The following is a 7,876-nucleotide window of genomic DNA, read 5'->3' as shown; positions in this document are numbered from 1 at the left end:
GAATACTTCTCCGGCAGCAACACTTCAACAATCGGAGAACTTCACTCTGCCAACCGGGCCTGCGTCAAGAGCCCCTATATAGTCTACAAGTAGCCTAAGCGAAACTACCAGGAATAAAACACCTTACACAATCAAGGCTTTGTCAGTCCGAGGATAAGGATTCAAAACCAACCAATTAGACACTAATTCGAAAACATAAGATCTTTCTAGTGAAAAAACTGGCACAAGGTGTTTCAAGTGATAATCTTTAATGATTTTTAGTGTATGATTGACAAAACATTGGAATAAAATACGGATTATCAAGAAAATAAATCTTTTTGTTACAAAATTGTTCCACCTCACCTTAAACGGCCAATAAAGCCTAACAAAACTGATCAAGTAAAATATCTTGGAGTAACAATGGACCACAGTTCACAAAATGAATTGAAACGCTCATATCTTTGACCTTTGGACAAAACTGAGTAGGTTAAGATTTGAGATCAACTTTGGCAACAATCACTATCACTCCATTTCTGGTGTGTGCAAGTGTGGAGTGACATTTCACACGACATAGGCCTAAGACGTTACCGTTCCATTGCTTTAAAAAAATGTCAGACCACCAGTGCTAATGCAAGGGACTACCTAGCCTACCTTTCTCAACACCAAATCATCATATTTGTGTCTGTTTTCCATAATTGTTAGGCCTACATTGTGATGGTAGCCTTTAGGCTACGTTTTTTCCCGTTGTAGCCTATATTAGTTAGCTAAAGCTGTATTCTAGCACACAATCACAGATTGGTCATTGGTCTAATTTTGATTGCTGGTTTGAATCTTTATCTTCGTTTTTTTTTGAGTTTGGGAACGTTCAAATATTACATAACGCCTTCGGGGGGGAGGGGGGGGTTTATGCAAAGCGTTACGTTAGCGTCACATTGGGGGGAAGGGGGTTCAAGCAAAACGTTACGTAACGCTTTCGAGTACGGAATGGTAGTTTTTTGTGCTGAATTCGTAGTGAAAAAGCGTTACATGGGGGAGAGGGGAGGATTGAAAAAAGCGTTACGTTGGCGTTACATGGGGGAGGGGGGGTCAAAAATTTGGAAAAAAAGCGTTACGTAATATTTGAACGTTCCCTTTGGGGATGGAGATTAAAACCAACAGCAGTTTTTTTTAATGTCAGTGGCAAAACTCTTTATGTTTACTACTGTATAGTGGTGTGGCTTCATCTGCACGCTTGTGTGTACGAATGTGTAGTTGGATTTATTGTTATGGGGTGGTGGCTGAGTAGATGACCGCTGATGCTCTTTCACTACCACCCTGATTGCGTCATAATCCAAGGCTTAGATTACAACGCAGTCAGGTAAACAATAGCTGTAACTTAAAATGCATTGCTTTTACTTTTGATTTATTCTGCTTGTTTGTTTATGTGGCGCCATTGAAACAAAATAAATTTACTTGACTATTGGCTCTTATGTTTTGGAATTTATTACGAAGTTCAAGCTTGCATGAAAAGTAGGCTATATACTAGGCCTTATAGTATATAGAGCCCAAAATGGCATTCAGTCTGACCATCTGATTACAACAAATAGGCTAGATCTTTGTATCAAAAAAGGCTGACGTTTCGACCAAAGTAATATGCCGTTCGTAGGCTAGCCTAATTTACTTTAGGATTACAGCACAGCACGACGATCAATTAAACGCTCCATCAAAATTTCATCTTATTAGCAGCTTACGAAAAGAGTTATTTATCTTTTAGTATTCCAAGCTTTTTTTTGGGAGAAAATAGGCTAGGCTTACTAACTGGGCTAAAAACTGTGTGGACAGGTGGTCATAAATTTTAGGGCAATTGCTTCCAAGCCCAATCGCTTGGCCTCTTGCTAGACAACCTAATTTTTGGATTGCAGTCAGCTATTTCAATTAAAGAAACCTTGCGTTTTTTTAACTCTTCTTCTCGGTTTAAAGAACCGGTTTCTTCCTTGAATCGACAACGACTTTAACACCAAATTTCATTAAGACTGTCACCGGTAGCATGGACGCCGATCCCTATGTATAGGACAACGGGGACATGTCCCCACCATCTTTTTACATGTCCCCGCCATCTTTTTACATTATTTTTATAACGTAAAAGGGAAAATAATAACCGAATGTCACAATTTTATTAGTCAGACGTTTAAAATCTATTGAAAGGAGGGGACAACATTTTTGTTTAATGCGAAGAAACCCCGACCATAATAGAAATGTTTTATTATGGGAGGAAACCCTGGTGCAATCCTGTTATAGTCGTCATTTTATTTACGTTGAATATATGTAACTCGTGACCAGCGTCACTACATAATCACAGTTCAGCGTTTTCTGGTACAGACGTTGGAATTGATTACTACCGCACTGCGCGTGTAATCAATTGAGCGTTCTGTACCACGTTCCTTAGTTGATTGTTTTGCGTTTCTTTCTTAGGCTACTATATATTGCGTTGCTTTTATACACTGAATCAGTAAGTAACAAGAAGTACAAGAGGTAAATGGTTTTCTCACTTGGTTGGCTATCGCTACAATTATTATTGTTTATTTTTATTAAACGTCTGGAAATACAACAGACATTTAACTGGCGTCGCCGGCAGGATCTTTACAGAATTTCTACAGGATTTTAGAAACATGGAGAAACTGATCGAAGTCCTGCAACAACAAATTGCCAACCAAGAACGCCAGACGAAGGAGCAAATTGCCAGACAAGAAGAACGTCACCGAGAACAAGAACAACGTCACCAAGATCAGACGAAACTACTCATGGAGCAACTACGAGAAATGCGAGCCCAAACTTGAAGACCACAACCAACAACAATACAACAGCACTGCAGTGACGTTCGGTGGCTTTGTTACGGCCAATCTCTGTACAAATCAAACGTCATATAAAACCGTTCAAGTCTACTGAATATTACGTCATGGAAGTTGCTAGAAAATGTGCCAAAATTGCACCATCGTTCATAGACTTGTGTCAAACTTGTTTGGACTTGTTTGGGCCTGTTTAAACAGGAAATATTACATCAGCTTTAAACACCTGTTGGAATGACTTCATAATTGTCTTTCATTTATTGCGTCACAGTTACTTTCTACGTGAATTTGAGATATTGATATCTATTCTGGTCATTCGTAAAATGATTGTTTGAAAGTTGGCCGCACATTTAACTGTTGGCTTAGTGCTTGCTAGCTGGACAAAGGTTCCGTCTTTTATCCAAGTAATCTGTTGTGTAGTGACAGTTTAAGTGGTGTAGGCGTTGCACCCCCTCGTTTTCGGTAGCCTCGGGCTAATTTTACAGGAATACACTGTTTGAAAAGAAGTTCAAGTGTGTGTTTCTTCGGTCATTATATACAGACGAACGGATTAGGGAACTTTATGTTAAAATTTTCCCAAGAAGAGATTATGGTTTACCGCTGTGACCAGGCTTAAACCATTGGGAAAGCAACTTGGAAATATGCTGCAGCAAGGTAGTAGGCACGAGGGGCGTAACCGTCGGGTAGACCGTGGGGCGAAGCCCGAAGGCAACACTTCCAGCGGGGGGTCTGGGGGGCCTCCCCCAGAAAATTTTGAAAAACACTTCCAATTTGGTGCGCTGTCTGAGAGCATTTCCAAAACAAAATCTTCGGACTTTCCCAGTCCGAGGATAAAGATTCAATCAATCAAACTGGGACTAGTCTAGAATGTTGGCTGCTTTTTTAGACTGAGCACAAAAGCTTATTGTCAATGTCATCTGTAAGCATTTAAGACATGCATTGGACTGGTGCGCTAGTAAAGAGCAAATATTTAGCCTATAAATTAAGCTAGTCCATTCTTGAAGAACACAAGTAAATTTGCTCTGAACTTGTGATGTCAGTCTATTGACCCAAAGAATATAAAAAACACTTGTGCTGTTTCAGTACTGGTTGGTTAATGTACCCTTTGGAATTGCATATTTTTTTGTAGAATCTATGTTTTTTTTTTATGTAAGAGAACCAGCTTTATTTTCAGAGTACTCAGTAGCCTATAGTTACAAGCGCGAAAATCACTCATGCGTAGAGGCTGTATTCCTTTCGCCTGAAACCAAAAGCAGCCGTTATGAGATACGCATTGACATCACTGGGAAAGCAACTTTAACCATAACACCAGATAACGCATCTGATTGGCTAAGCAGCTGGTGTCGTTTTGCAAAACGAGTGATGATTGGATAAAACGAAGGCGTTTTTCAACGTGGGAAAGCGATTTTGAAAGTTGATTTCCCTGGAGCTTCAGTGATGGTTTCTGACAAAAGCGTTTGCGTTAATGGGCATTTATAGGCAAGACATGCGGTTTGGTGAGGACTTAGAATACTCACAAGCGTTACGAGTAATTCTAGTCACGAACACAGTAATTTTCAAGTTAAAATAGACTTGATAAAAATAATAAGAAGTTAAACCTAGAATTCAGTCATTATATTTTGTATAGTTTTCGCTCAGGTAAGCACTGCTTTCCTTGCTTTCCCTCACCGATCGTCACTGAACAGCAGGTATCTTTACCTAAATTCGTAACGTTCGATGCCACCACTGAACTGTGGGCAGACTATTGGAAGAGGTTTAACACCTTTGTAGCAGCACATTCAGTCGCACAAGACAAAATGCCGCAGGTTTTTCTCACCAATCAATCACCTACAATCTACAAAATGTTAACAAATTTGGCTGCGCAGGAAACAAACCCAAAAGAAGTCAACGATCTCACCATGACGGAAATTACAAATTACATGGCTCAACAATTCGACCCAAAACGCTTCATCGTGAGGGAGCGATTCCGTTTCTGGAGCGAAATGAAGCGCAAGCCCGGTGAAACAGCTCAAGAACTAGCCATCCGCATACGCCAGGCAGCTGCCACCTGTGACTTCTCGTCCATTTCAAATCCATTGGACGAAGCTTTACGTACTCGTTTTATTTGTTCAATAGATAACGAGGCGGTGCTTAAGGCGTTATTCAAAATCAGAGCTGAAGAACTTACTTTCAAACGTGCGGTGGAGGTTGCATCAGAAAGCGAAGAGGCAGCCAAGGTGGCGAAAGAAACTGTTTACGGCACTCCACCAGCACCGGTTGCGAAAGTAAGGACCATTAACAAACCTCCAAAAACTAGGCAACTTACAGGTACTTTCTTTACTGCTAAAAATAAAGAATGCTATCGCTGTGGTAATTCCAACCACAACGCCAATGACTGTAGGTTTAAGAAAGCCACCTGCCATTTCTGCAATATTACGGGACACTTACAGAGTGTTTGTCGAAAGAAAGCTAGACAGTTCAAACCTTCTAAGGTAAATTGTATCGAGGAAATTAACATGCTTTCTAGTTCTTGCAGAAAACCTCGAAATTCAAAGTTGGAAGTACCGATCTCCATTAATTCGGTAACCACACCCTTAGAACTGGACACTGCTACAAATGGAAATTTCCTTTCCAACGACGTCTGGACTCGGGTAGGCGCACCTCAATTGCAAGCACCAGTGTCGCAGTTCCAATCTGCTACCAAGCATCTAGTACCAATCACGGGTTCTTTCACGGCCCAGGTAACTTGACCTTCCACGGGAAGGTCAGATAATATTCCTTTTGTAGTCACGACAGTCAAAGGAATGAACTTGCTAGGTCGTGATGCAATTTCGTCTTTAGGAATTTCTATCGATAAATTCCTTCTGTCTAACTATTCTACTTTACAGAGTATCCAGTCATACGACAAGCCAGTCATACGACAAGATAGACTTGGCTGATGCCTACAATCAGATTCGACTTGGTCCTGACAGACGAAAACGACTCGCATTAAGCACTCACCGTGGCGTACTTTTACAAAATGTTTTACCTTTTGGCATATCTTCTGCTCCAGGTTATTTTCAGAAGATCATGGACGACCTTACAGCCGACCTTCCAGGGGTTGCAGTCTACCTAGACGACATTCTTGTCAGTGGCACTACTGCTGAGGAGCATCTCCAGAATCTTAGACGGCTCCTCGATCGACTTCACTCAAAAGGCCTGAGGTGTAGGAAAGACAAGTGTAAGTTTGCACAACCTCAGGTAGAGTATCTCGGACACATTTTGTCCAGGCAGGGCATTTCCAAAGGTCCCAAGGTAAACGCCGTACTGGAGATGTCTGCCCCCACTGACGTATCTTCTCTTCGTTCATTTTTAGGTTCCTTACAATTTTACTCGAAGTTTCTACCGTTGAACGCTTCTACTGTAGCAGAACCACTATACCATCTCACGAAAAAGGACATTCCTTGGAGATGGGGAAAGCAAGAGGAAAACTCTTTTGTTCAGCTGAAGCATTATCTTTCTACTGATGAGGTTCTTACACATTTCAATGCTTCACTTCCGGTAGGTATCGCATGTGATGCTTCTAGTGTGGGCATCGGTGCTACTTTGTTTCACCGTTACCCAGATGGCACAGAACGGCCTATAGCAAACATTTCAAAAGTATTAACAGCCTCTCAGAGAAACTATAGTCAAATTCAGAAAGAGGCTTTGTCGATAATTTTTGCGCTAAAGAAATTCTATCAATATCTTTTTGGTAGATCATTCATTTTGGTCACAGATCATAAACCATTGCTTAGTCTTTTTGGCCTGACCAAATCGACACCTTCTTTGGCAGCAAATCGTTTGGCTCGTTGGGCACTCTTTTTGTCGCAATTTACATACACTATTGAGTACAGGAAGACAAAGGATCATCAAAACGCTGATGCTTTGAGTCGCTTACCAGCAGGAGGGGATAAAGTCTTCGATGAAGAGGAAAGTGCGGATGACATTGATATCGTCTGTGCTATCGATGCTTTAGATTTGCAGGTCCAGACCCCAAATGCCGCCTCACTGCGTAAAGAATCTTCTAAAGATCCTATCATTTCCACAGTAATGCGTTTCATTCATGAAGGATGGCCGGCCAAGTCTTCTCCACAAGACCCGGTCGAACCGTTCCGTAAGTACGCAGACTCTCTTTCTACTTGTTATGGATGTCTACTTTACGGTTCCAGAGTGGTCATCCCTTCCAAACTTCGTCCTTCCGTCCTTCAGTTGCTTCATGAAGGACATTTCGGCATTGAGAGAATGAAGCAGTTGGCAAGGACGTCCGTCTACTGGCCAAACATCGATCGAGACATCGCGGAACTTTGTCACAAGTGCAGTACCTGTGGCGAATATCAACCGCAATCTAAAACCCAGGTCCAATCATGGACGGTTCCAGAAGCACCGTGGAGTCGCTTACACATAGATCATGCGGTAGAATTCATGGGTTACCATTGGTTACTCAGCATTGATGCTTTTTCTAAATACCCTTGTATTCATGCTACTACTTCCTTATCTTCAACAGCTACTATCAACCTGCTAGAAGAAGATTTTGCTCATTTCGGCTATCCCCATACTGTAGTTACTGATAATGCTACTACTTTTAAATCCACAGCATTCCAAACTTTCTGTAAGGAGAGGGGTATGGTACACATCACGGGTGCCCCTTACCATCCGGAAACCAATGGAGCGGCGGAGCGCCTCGTACGTACGTTCAAGCAAGCACTTCGCAAATCTTCCCTGCCCCCGAAACAAGCCGTCTTGGAATTCCTACAGCAGTATCGACGCACGCCAACTCCGAGTGGCTACTCTCCAAGCCAATTACTCAACAATCGTCAGATTCGAACCAAGATCGACACGCTTCTCCCCACATCGTCTCAAGTGGTACCCCGACAAAAACCTCACAACACGGACGCCTCCGAAGTTACAAAACGACATTTCAAACCGGGAGATCCCTGTTACGCGCTATCATTCACTCCATGACGGAGCCAGGATCCTCGTTGGGTTCCAGCCGAGGTGATTAAGCGACAGGGTAGCCGAATCTTCCTGGTACGTCTGCTGCCACATGGTCCGACGTGGAGGCGCCATATGGA

The sequence above is a fragment of the Aplidium turbinatum genome, chromosome 11 (assembly GCF_918807975.1).
Source record: "Aplidium turbinatum chromosome 11, kaAplTurb1.1, whole genome shotgun sequence".
Classification (NCBI taxonomy): domain Eukaryota; kingdom Metazoa; phylum Chordata; class Ascidiacea; order Aplousobranchia; family Polyclinidae; genus Aplidium; species Aplidium turbinatum.
Note: the sequence above shows the minus strand (reverse complement) of the source record.